Source organism: Neophocaena asiaeorientalis, unplaced genomic scaffold (genome assembly GCF_003031525.2).
Source record: "Neophocaena asiaeorientalis asiaeorientalis breed wild unplaced genomic scaffold, Neophocaena_asiaeorientalis_V1.1 scaffold344, whole genome shotgun sequence".
NCBI lineage: Eukaryota > Metazoa > Chordata > Mammalia > Artiodactyla > Phocoenidae > Neophocaena > Neophocaena asiaeorientalis.
The window spans coordinates 1,035,484-1,048,396 of NW_020174693.1; the positions used below are offsets into that span (position 1 = coordinate 1,035,484).

At 42.9% G+C, this 12,913-nt stretch overlaps 1 pseudogene; it reads right to left on the reverse strand.

Moving 5' to 3' along the window:
- Window positions 1–12,913, reverse strand: part of LOC112409022 (UDP-D-xylose:ribitol-5-phosphate beta1,4-xylosyltransferase-like) — a 53,444-nt pseudogene that overhangs the window by 15,667 nt on the left and 24,864 nt on the right.

A 12,913-nucleotide genomic window follows, 5' to 3' on the forward strand; every position in this document is an offset into this window, starting at 1 on the left:
CTCCGCGGCATGTGGGATCTTCCCAGACCGGGGCACGAACCTGCGTCCCCTGCATCGGCAGGCGGACTCTCAACCACTGCGCCACCAGGAAAGCCCACAAATGTCTTTTATATTAATGCAAATTATGTCATCAACAATAGTCAATTAAAAAAAAAACATGGTAATTGTAATGGAGTAAAAGACATTCTCTATAAAAATATTTGGCAGATTAGAGAGTAAAACACTAATATCCCCAAAGAAAAATGGGCAAAGTTCATAAACAGAACTGGCCAATAAGTATGTGGAAGGTACGTAATTTCAGTAGTAATCAAAGAAATGAAAATAAAAGCTATGATGTCATACCACTTTTTGCTTAATCAGTTGACTAAGTATTATGCAAGGAGCAGGGCTGTCCCAAATAACCCTGTGTGCTTACCTGGTGTTGTAGACAGAATTGCACTCGCAACAAGATTCACAGGTTGAAGCTCTAGCCCTCCATGTGACTGATTTGGAGATAAGCCCTTTAAGGAGATAATTAAGATTAAATGAGGTCATAAGTGAGAGGCCCTAACAATAAGATTGGTCCTTATAGGAAGAGGAGGAGATACCAGGAGCGCATGTGCACAAAGAAAGCCCACGCAAGGACACAGTGATGAGAAGGAAGCCGAGGAGAGAGGCCTCAGGAGAAACGAAATCTGCCAATACCTTGATCTTGGACTTCCAGCCTGCAGAATTGTGAGAAATACTTTTCTGTTGTTTAAACCACTCAAGACTGTGGCAGCCCTAGTGGACTATTAAGTTGCCTGGGCCAGAGGCTAACAGGGCTCAGGGCCTTGCTCTTCCCCCAGTTGGAGGGGCAATCTCCAAGGTCACATTCTTGAGGAACTTAGGCTTCCACCCCCTACCAAGGGAGGGACCGAACTGAAACATTCTTGGGGCTCCAGAGCCTCCAGGTGCTGGGTAGCTGGCGTTCCAAGACAATTCCTGTAAATAGCTGGCACCCCCAAACCAGATTGCTTGGCATGCTGGTAAGGCTGCCCTGTCATGCTTGTCATATAAGAAAGAATAGGGCATGGGTCCAGCAGACCCTGGCATGCCTCTTCATGGGCTGATGGAGTGACCGTGGGTCCTTGTCATGCTGACCCTGGCCTCGAAAGCTTCTTTATCCAATTAAGCTTATTCCTTAGCCCATGTCATGGGATGTTGTGAAATTTCACCCAAACCCTAGTGCATTACATGGGGAGACCCAGAAGAGAACATATGACACAAAAGAGAGATTTAAGAAATGATATACTCAGTGGTAATGAGGTACAGGTAATGGACATTCTCATCTTGTCTGTTAGCCTAAGACTATTTTACAACCCTTTGCAGAACCAATTTATGATGTGTTTAAAGAGTCCTCAGTATATCAATTTTTAAAAATTATGGGAATATACTTATTAAGTAGTGAATTCATCGCTATGTATCAAGATACCAGGGAAATTTAACAAAAGTATATAGTGTTGAACAGAAAGTATTTTAGCTGTAGCATTAGAGTGAAAAATGCATAAAACTCTATTTTCTTCCACCAGAGACTTTATACCTATGTTGTTATTGATAATTTTCCAGATAAGTTTCTAGAGAGCAACAGAAAAGCTGCCACTTCCTGATCACAATTTCAATGGCAATCTTTTTTTTTTTAAAAAATAAACAAATAAAAATATTAAAAAAAAGAAAAATCACACAGGCAGAGATAGACCCCACTAGAACCTTCTTCACTAACCATTCTTCCGGGTTCACTAATTTGATGTTGTTTTATTTTCTGTGGCATTAAATTCAAGTTTTTATTTAACCATCAGTTTTGTTTTACTCTCTCTTAAAAAGAATTATATTAAAGGTAGTGTAGCCTTCTACGTTCTTAGGCGAGTAGCCCAGGTATCAGGTAGCCAGACAGACCATGTGTTTTGGTACTCATTTCTTGACAGTGCTCTGTACATCAGTTGTGAAGGATTCCTTAAAATGAAATCTGGGATTTCTGCCGTGGTTCTTTGTTACCGAGTACATTCTGAGGAACATACATTAATAGATGATCAATTCTTTTCATTTATAATGGGAAGGCATAGAAAACTACCATAAGAAAGAATTGTTTCTACTATTAATTTTTCCACTTAATCCTTACCCACCTGCATCACTGGATATTAAGTATTATAATAGATAAACTGAAAGTAAATTGTCAGAGCTTTTGAAATCCAATCTCCACAATTATTGCTTACCACTGGGGGATCAGTGTCACAAACCTGTAATATTTGTTTAGTCTAATCCCTCCTTCACTAATTAGAAACACTAAAAGATCACGGAATTTCCCTTCCTGGCCCTTCCCTCAGTGGTGGTATTTGTAAAAAAATAAAACCCAAACTGAACAAACAAAAACCCACTGAATACCCAAGAGCCAACTAAACCCCCCATGGCACTCACCAGTGCTCAGGTGACAAAGCCTGGGGTAGGGGGTGGGGAGCTTGAGAGTAATGTTAAACTGACACTGTAAACAAGGACACTGCAGAATGCTACTTCCCTGTGTGAAACAATGAGTGACAACTTCATCTGAAACAAAACGACTCACCAGACTTCTACTAACCGACTTCTTTTCCTTGATCTTAAAACGAAGTCTTATTTATGGAGTGCCTCCCAAGTTCAAGGCGCAGTAGTGAGCATGAGGCCTCTGTCCTCTAACGATGACAAACAAACTTTGCAACTAGGCTTTCTGATGTACCAGACAAATGGAAAGAGAAGACAGCTACACCGGAGACCAAAAAGGGAGGTGGGAGTGGGGAAATCAACTTTTAAGATTCGTCACATTTGTCAATGGCAATTTAAAAAATACATCTCTGTGCCCGCCACCCTGCTTTGAGGGCTAAAGCTGCAACTGGAACAGTTAACATGCACATTTAGTGTTAAATTTGACATTTAACATTCAGACGAACAGTGAGGCCATCTTGTGGCCACTTAGAGAAGTTTCCGCTTTCCGACACCCAGTGCTGTTTGCGTTCCTGCACTTGCACCCCCTCATGCTGAGGCGGGACCTTGAAACTCAGGCTGCTGCACAGTGGTGAGGACTCTTGGTATCTCCTTAACGACATCTCCTGGAATGAGTCCAAGATTCAACTGTCAAATTTAAATTCCATTGTTTGTGGGCTGGTGCGTGTTGTAGGATTTCATGCTATGTGGTTAATATGTATGCACATGTCCTGTCACCTGTTTACAGCTAGATTCATCTGTCAATCATCCTGTTGAAATGGAAAGTTCCTAAAACAATAAAGTTCTTCTGGAAACATATAACAACGGGGTACCGTAAACAGAAGCAGGGCCAGGTTGGAAGGACAGCACAGAGAAACACATTTCCGGACTTCCCTAGTCCCAGTCCTTTGTGAATTATTTGTAAACGATATTGCCAGTTCTCAGAAAACATATTAACCCCTGTGTGGGTGAAAGAAATATTATTACGATGTAAAGGACAGGTGGGTCATGTTTTCTAAAAATGTCTCTTTCCCTGGACAAAGGCCTACCAGAATTCTGACTTGAGTTGTAAGAAGCAGATTCATCTTTGCTTAGCAAAGATTTGCAAATACTTGGAACAATCACTTTGATGATTTTCTCTCTCTGTGTTGTGAATTCACAACTCCTCCTTGACTCTACATTACGAATAACTCTTTGTTATTTATAAATGTAATCCCTTTTCAATCATCCTTAAGTATGAGAGATGTAATTTCCCTTTCCAATTCTCAAGTACTTTTATTTTCCTGTTTCTTTTTTTCCTTCTGAAACAGAATGTAAAATTTCTTTATAGATTAGAGAAACAAAAAACACAAAGCAAATTTTGAGGGAAAAGTGTTTTTCCCTCCTTTGAATCACTTAAGCTCTTTTGGGCTATCTTTGTGAGTTGGAATACCAGATACTGCCTTGAATAAACTGTGTGAATTATGAAACGAATGCAGATCTGTTCTCTGGCTACTTTGAGCTTGTGCAGGGAGATCAAAGGAACCAGAAGAAAAAAACAAAGACCAAAGAGAATTGGAATGCCCAGTGAATCTCTTTCTGAAGAATATACTGCAAACTTTGGAAAGCTTCCCTGTGATATTAACAGCCTATGCTTGTCCAGTGACTTCCAGTTTCTAAAGTACTTTTATGTCCATTAGCTCAGGACTACCCTAACTAGAAGGGCAGTACAGGCATTATTGTTTTCTTGTTACAAAGGAAAGCACATACTTGAAGAGACCGAGTGCATAGCATGGGGCTGCTCACCTTGTGATCCTGGGAACCGGTATTTGAACCTGGATCTGCTGTCTCCAAACTTAGCCTCTTTCTGCCTCATCACAAATTCCACTGGCTTTGGTTACCCTGGAAAGGGTAGTCTGTGTTTATACACATTCTGCTAGTAGATCGTGCATTCCTGGGTCTCCTGCAGCCCCACACCCTGCATCTGCATACGGCAAATGGTTTCCATGGAAGAGCTCCAGACGGGGAAATATTTTGGAATCAGTCTGAGTTAAATACCAGACCCTATTTGTAATTTCTGCTTAGGCCTAAGCACTTAAAGGATTCCAAAGGGCAACAGTTGTGAGTCCATTTGGCATCCCTTCTTGGGGTAGTGGAGAAGGGGATGGCAAGACAAAGGAAGTTAGAATTATCCAGTCCCAGCTGAGCCCAGCTGCCAGGGCCTAAGCCGAACTGATGGAAGAAAATCCAGCAGAGCTCTGAATCAGATTTCAGTGGTTCCATCTCGAATAGGATTTTCTCATGGGTCTGGCAAGAGCCACACTGGATTTTAAGTGAAATTAAGCTGTGGACTCTGGGGGATAACACAGGAAATTACAAATGAGAGCTGCTTGTCTCAATAGCCACATCTTGTCAAGAGGCCCCATCCAGGGCCGCTGTTATTCGAGGAATGGGGATGCATTGGAATCCAGTTTTGAGCCCCTGGGGAAAGTTGTTTTAGAGTAGAGTGGAGACTCAGAAGGTTGGTTCTGTTTCTTTACTAGGCATGCGATCTCGAATCAGGCACACAGCTTCTCCAAGCCTTGGTTTGTTAATCTGTAAACAGGAAAGTAATAATACTGGCCTATCAGGTTTTTTGTTTTTATTTTCTGGTGAAAGGCATTTTATAATCTGTAAAGTGTTCTAGAAATGCAGGGCTTGTTATTATTCATGTCATTACTTACAGGTCATTACTTGTGGGGGAAGGGAATAGAGATGCATAAGAAATAAATGGAGTTTTGAAGAGAAGAAAAGGAACAGCGGTAATATAATTAAAATCAATTTTTAAGTGTTTACAGGCATCTGGAACCATAGTAAGAGCTATAAAAATAAGCTTCCCGAGATGTAATTGGTAATCCGAGGCCATTGCATGAAATGGCTCAGAGCTGATGGGGTAGAGGTGGAAGTTAGGGGAGGAATGAGGTGTAACATCAATGCAGCACCTTTGATGTGTGAGGCATTTTTGAAGATGCCATTATCTCCTTAAGCCTTCTTACGAAGTATGTACCAACCTCATTTTAGAGAGGACGAAACGGAGACTCAGAGGCCTTGAGCACTTTGCTCAAGGCCCCGTGGCCAGTGAATGAAAGAGCTGGGACTTTGCCTCCCAAGCACATCCTCACGTGCAGACAAATGAACCAGTCAATAGGGTGTAAACTAGGTAATTCACAAGACATGCTCTCAAAAGGGGTGAGGCCCGAGAAACGCGAAAGCAGCCCTGAGAGCTAGGGTGACCAGTGCATCCCGATTTGCCCGTGACTGTCTCCATCTTAGCACTGAAAATCCTGTGTCCCAGCCCCTCACCCTGGGGCCTCCTCAGTCCCACGCAAACTGGGATGGTTGGTCACCCTATAGCTGACAGTTAGGGGATGTGCCCTTGGTGAACATAAGCAATTTCTCGGGATATCAGCATCAGATGGGACTTTCATGGATGTGATGGAACAAGACAAAAACGAGACTACTCTGAAATTATGTCTGAGCAGGAATAAAAACAGACACCTTGCAACTGCAAAAATGACCAAATACCCCCCTCTCCTGGCTAACAAGAGGGACTACTGTTTCTTCTTCAGTGACAACTCTAGCCCTGCTTCTTTCTTCCTGCCTATTAAAGAAAAATTAAGATAATCACTAAATTTACCTACTTTCTCACAGCTCCCAATTCACTTCATTGAGTCCTCCTGCAAATCAGCTAACACAGGCCCGACTCCTAGAGCAAGCCCTTCCTGAACACTCTTTCTTTCTCTTTTTTTTTCCTTCTTTTTTTTTCTTTTTTTGTCTGCATTGGGTCTTCGTTGCTGCGCGAGCAGGGGCTACTCTTCGTTGCAGTGCACGGGCTTCTCATTGCGGTGGCTTCTCTTGTTGTGGAGCACGGGCTCTAGGGGCGCGGGCTTGAGTAGTTGCAGCACACAGGCTCAGTAGTTGTGGCTCGTGGGCTCTAGGGCGCAGCCTCAGTAGTTCTGGCGCACGGGCTTAGTTGCTGTGTGGCATGTGGGATATTCCTGGACCAGGGCTCGAACCCGTGTCCCCTGCGTTGGCAGGCGGATTCTTAACCATTGCGCCACCAGGGAAGTCCCCCTGATACCCTTTTTCTGAGATGCTTCATGTTTCCTCATGATGTCAGGTGGCCTCATAGCAGGGTGCAGCACCAACTCTATGTGACCTCAGGTGTGTTCCTGGATGGTCTTTGACTAGGGGACATTGACAGGACTTATACAAGGTCAGTGTATTAAGGGGGGCCACCTTTCACTTGTGGTATTGTAATTCTCTCTCTCTGGGCCATGTCTACAGCTAGATCAGATGTTTTTCAAAGCAGAATCACTTACTAAAGATGGTAACTAGCATGTATGGAGGACTTCCACTTGCCGGGCGCCATGCTAGGCTCTCTCCAAGGACTGACCCATTTAAGGCTCACCCACACTTTCTGAAGCAGGTGCCACAATTTTCATTTCACAGATGCCGAAGAGGAGGCTGAATGAAACTATGTCCATTGCCCGGAGTTAGTAAGTGGCAGAGCCAAGATTCAGAACCATTGAGTTTGATTCTAGAGCCCTGCTGGCACGCACGGAACATTCAGTGTTTGGGGAATAGATCAATAACCAACTTCTCTTCAGTCAGAGGTCTTGGCATCATAATAATACGAAGGTTTCCTGCTCTGAGCCATACACTGTTTTGAACACTTTCCATGTGTTAACTTACTTGACCCTAACAACAACGCCATAGTTGGCACCTCCATTTTACAGTTAAGGAAGAGGCTCTAAGGTATACAATACATTTATATAGAGTTTAAAGTGAACAAGATCTTTTCACATTTGCATTTTCTAAGCCCTGTGAAGTACTGAATTTCATTAATCTAAGATGCTAGTTATCATAAGATGCACCATTATTTTATGTGCCACTGAGAAAAAAAAGCTGCCAGTTAAAATTTGTAAGATGTCCTCGAATGTACCCAGTTTTTGGAGATGCTAAAATGCAAGGAAAAAGACATTTTAGAATTGATGAAATGGAGTAGGTATTTTTATCCCCATTGTTTAGATGCAGAACCTGGGGCTCAGAAATGAGTATATTTCTCAAGATCATAAAAGTAGCAAGAAAGGGACTTGAATCTAGGTCCACAAAATATGCTCTTTCTTCCATGCTATTCTAAACATTATGGGAGTCTTTGACCCCCGAGTTTAAAGGAGGGCTGAAGGAGTGTGTCTGACTCTAGGGCGTCCCTGAGACAAAAGACTTTTTGGGCCAGGGAACACTTTTTGTGAAGTTTATATCACATTTTGTGGGTGGCCATGTCTGCATCTAGATGCAGGGTGAGCTCTTCTTCTTTGCTTTTTAACTTGGCTAAGACTTTAGGTTCCTGTGGGTCCTTTGGCCAAAGAGATTGCATGAATGAGCTCACCATGCCTGGGTGATGCTTCTCTTTTCCAAGCCCCAGAGATTCTCTGTAGAACTCTCTCTATCTCTCTCCCTGGGCTTCCCCAGTTGTGGTTTAGGTCTGGGACTGTCAACTTGCTTTAAGTTATCATGGGTCAGAGATCTCGCAAGGAGTCTAACTCCATATTTGATGCTCCACTTTTGACAGCTCTTAAGCCTCACCCCTTCTTCTCCCTCTCTGCCCCACATCTGAGCAAGCTGATAAGAAAGCCATGGTGGTCTCTCCTTTGGTCTTGGTGGGAGATTTAAAGGATGCTAGCCCCTGCCAGCATGTGGGTACCCTCACTCTGACCCTACACTCTGTCTACACCCTATAACCCTACCCAGCTTCCTTTCTTTGTGTTCCCAAGCCATTTTGGGCCTGACTGGTAGGTCTGCCCTGATCTCCCCAGAAAAGCCTCAATTATATACATCATAGCCTTTTCATAGACTTTTGGTATATGTGTGACATTCTCCGTCTTGACATCCAAACTAAATTTTGAGTGGGGGTCCCTCCCGCTTCTGTAGAGAGGCTGCAACAGACCCCTCAGAACAACTCAGCAGAGCCACGTCATCTAAAACCTATTTAAATTTTTTTTTTTTTTTTTTGCGGTACGCGGGCCTCTCACTGTTGTGGCCTCTCCCGTTGTGGAGCACAGGCTCCGGACGCGCAGGCTCAGCAGCCATGGCTCACGGGCCCAGCCAGTCCACGGCATGTGGGATCTTCCCGGACCGGGGCATGAACCCATGTCCCCTGCATCGGCAGGCGGGCTCTCAACCACTGCGCCACCAGGGAAGCCCTAAAACCTATTTAAATTTTTTTTTAACAGAGAAAAATGTTAGTCATTTCTACCTAGATATTTTTAAAATGAAGAGAGGTTATGCTCACCAGCTTCTGTGTTCAATTGAAAGTCTATAGATGCCTCTCCATGGTAGTTTGCTAAGAGAGCTGGCAGGAAGGGCTGGCTATGTGCAGCTCAGCCATCATCTTACGTGGGCCAGGTCATGTGAAGATTAAGGCAGGTGATGGAAGACATTCCAGGCTGTCAGCCCAAATAGACAAGGCTAAGGGAATCTGTGGGCTTTAAAAGGTTCTTCTGGAGCAAATGAGAAATGGAATGGATAAATCAGACAGAAAAATGAAAAAGGAGTGACAAAGACCAGTGAATTATACAGAGAGAGAGAAAGATTATGAAATTAGAGGAAAAATAGAAAGAGAAATTAGAAATAAAAAGAATGAAGAGTGAAAAGCTAAAACTAATGAATTGCCGGAGAGGCCTGGTACATTAAGAAATGGGAGGAGAGGGCTTCCCTGGTGGCACAGTGGTTGGGAATCCGCCTGCCGATGCAGGGGACACAGGTTTGTGCCCCGGTCCGGGAAGATCCCACATGCCGCGGAGCGGCTGTGCCTGTGAGCCATGGCCGCTGAGCCTGCGCGTCCGGAGCCTGTGCTCCGCAGCGGGAGAGGCCACAGCGGTGAGAGGCCCGCATACCGCAAAAGAAAAAAAAGAAAAAAAAGAAATGGGAGGAGAAAGGAATAATTGGACAAGGAGAAGACAGTAAACAAGATAAACAATAATACAAGAAAATGATGTTCCCATCTTATGTAGGCTTTTAATCAAGAACCACAAAGTTTTACCACATGAGGGTTGAAATACATCCATTTCTCGGGGGGTGGAATGAACAGGGTAAACTAGCTGCTGTTTGGACACAATTCGCAAAGTAATTACAATGTCTAACAATGCTGTTCCCAAGACTGAATCATTAATCACCATTTCCAATGATGCTGAAACCGTAATGAGAAAACCCATACCAATGTTTCCCAGGTCAATTTCAAGCTCTGTTATAAGAGGTATGGAGAGAAATCCATGGTATATTATTTTCCTGATTCTGAGTTGACATTTCAAACAGCACAGTGTGAAAATATAAAGACAGCGCCCTTTTAAAGGTCAATAGTGATTTCCATTACAATCCATGATTTATCATTCAGCCCAGAAGATTTATTCCAGGCTGGGATGTAACCCAAGAGTTTGCTCTACACGGGGGGCGGGGGGGAAGCAAAGCAGAAAAAAAATTACCTAGTAGTTTTAAGGGCCTTTTCCCCCATGTACTTTTCCCTTTGAGCTCAAAAGGCAGGCACCAGACCAAATCTTCAAACATTTACATTTGGGGCCTTCTCTCTGTTTTGTGATAAATTCTCTCCAACCCCTCCACGAAGATCTGGTCCCAGTAGCCTGAGAGGTCTGGGGAAAACGCCGTTCAGAGTTTCTCCTTTTTGACATCTTGAAGAAGTAATTCTTGAAGAGTATTAAAGAGTCTCTTCCTCGCTTTCTACCTGCCTTCCTCTATCTGGCTTTCCCAGCCAGAGAACACTGCTTCCAGAGAATTCCTCAGGCCCTTTAGCCATCCAGGAAAAGAATGACTTCAATACAGGGTATCTCGAATATTTAAGAAAGGGCTATCCTAGGTGGCTTCTGCCCACAAAGGCAAGGTTCTTACCTTCGCTGGCAGCTCAGTGGCTGGGAGCGTTTTGGATCAAATCACGTAGCAAACTGGCTCGGAGGCTGTAGAACAAACCATGAAACCAAAGCTGGATTGACAACAGGTGATAGTATTATTTTGTAAGGTTTTTTCTCTCTTAGTTATATTACCACCCAGTAGTATTGTGGGTCCCAAAACTGATGGAAAATGACTAAATTAACTAGGATGCCTGGGCCTCTTGTTATTTTACTGACTTGAGAGTGATGCTGTCTGCTATCTCCTCTAACCGTTAACATTGACCTGGTTGACTTAATGCACGTGACCAAATTCAGAATCTTGGCAGAGAGCATCCGAAAACAGGTGTATTTGGAGTCAAGGCTAGTTGGGGGGTGGGAGAAGGGAGACTTCTCTGTTTCTAGCGTCTTCCTCCACGGGAGGGACTGGGAGCCCCATCTGTTTATTGGCGTCTCTGTTTCCTGCCTCTCTCTGCCTGCAGGGGGCAGAGGGCTGCCCCGACCAGTGAGTGGACCAAGAAGCTGTGCATTGGGGCCATACCCTTCCACCCTTGCTCTTGGGAATTAACCGTCCACAGGGAGCTTGTGTTCTCTTCTGCAATTCTCGACCATAATTTCCCCCATTTTTTTTTATTGTGGTAAAATGCACAAAACATAAAACTTACCATCTTAAACGTACAGGTCAGCGATCTGAAATATATTCATGCACAACCGTCACCACCATCCATCTCCAGAGCTCTTTTATCTTGTAAAACTGAAACTCCACACCTGTTAAACAATAACTCCCCATTCCCCTTCCTCCCCAGCCTCTGGCAACCACCATTTTTCTTTCTTTTTCTATGGTTTTGACTATTCTAGGAACCTCATGTAAGTGGACTTGTACAGAATTTGTCATTTTTTATAATTCTTTTCTCCCCAGCTTTATTGAGAAATAATTGACATCACTGTATAAGTTTAAGGTGTGCAGCATGATGGGTTTTTTTTTAACATCTTTATTGGAGTAAAATTGCTTTACAATGGTGTGTTAGTTTCTGCTTTATAACAAAGTGAATCAGCTATACATATACATATATCCCCATATCTCCTGTCTCTTGCGTCTCCCTCCCACCCTCCCTATCCCACCCCTCTAGGTGGTCACAAAGCACCGGGCTGATCTCCCTGTGCTATGCGGCTGCTTCCCACTAGCTATCTACCTTACGGTTGGTAGTGTATATATGTCCATGCCACTCTCTCACTTCGTCCCAGCTTACCCTTCCCCCTCCCCGTGTCCTCAAGTCCATTCTCTACGTCTGCGTCTTTATTCCTATCCTGCCCCTAGGTTCTTCAAAACCATTTAAAAAATTTTTTTTAGATTCCATATATATGTGTTAGCATACGGTATTTATTTTTCTCTCTCTGACTTAACTTCACTCTGTATGACTGTCTCTAGGTCCATCCACCTCACTACAAATAACTCAGTTTCGTTTCTTTTTATGGCTGAGTAATGTTCCATTGTATATATGTGCCACATCTTCTTTATCCATTCATCTGTCGATGGATACTTAGGTTGCTTCCATGTCCTGGATGTTGTAAATAGACCTACAATGAACATTGTGGTACACAACATGATGGTTTGATTTACATATATTATGAAATAATTACCACAAGAGATTCAGCTACATCCATCTTCTTATATAGATACAATAAAAAGGAAAGAAAGAAAAAAAAGAGGAAAAAATAGTTTCTCCTTGTGATGAGAATTCACAGGATTTACATTCTTAACGCTTTTCCTATACGTCATTCAGCAGTGTTAGCGATAGTCATCATGTTTATGTTACATCCCTAGTACTTATTTATTTTGTGAATGGGAGTTTGTACCTTTTGACCACTTCCCTCTACCCCTCCAACCCCTGCCTCTGGTATCCACAAGTCTGATCTCTTTTTTTTTTTTAATGAGTTTGCTTTTTTGTGTTTTGTTTGTTATTTGTTGTGTTTTGTTATGAGACCCCTCCACATATAAGTGATCATACAGTATTTGTCTTTCTCTGTCTGACTAATTTCACTGAACACAATGCCCTCAAGGTCCATCCACACTATCGCAAATGGTAGGATTTCCTCATTTTTATTCCATTGTATATAATAGTACTTGTGTTTTTGTCACTGGCTTATTTCCCTCAGCACAATGATGTTGTAACCTATGACATAATTTTTTAAGGGATGCTTTCCCCACCCTCAAGCAGAGACTGCCCAGAGATTAGGGGTTGACTTTATATGATTCTGAGGTTTAGTACCGTGGGGTCATTTGCCAGTTTTTTAAATTTTGATTTTTTCAGCTCCTTTGTTTTAATTGTCAACTGGCTCAGAAAGGGCCCTATTTATTGGACCCTCTTTAGGTCCCAACAAAGCTGAGATTATGACTCTCCTTAATCATCTTGAAAGCTTAATAACTTGATAGAACGCAGAGATTCCATATGATAGTTTGTTTCATACTTTCTGGCTTCACTCATTTCCTGAACAAATAAAAAAGAAAATCTACTGTGTTT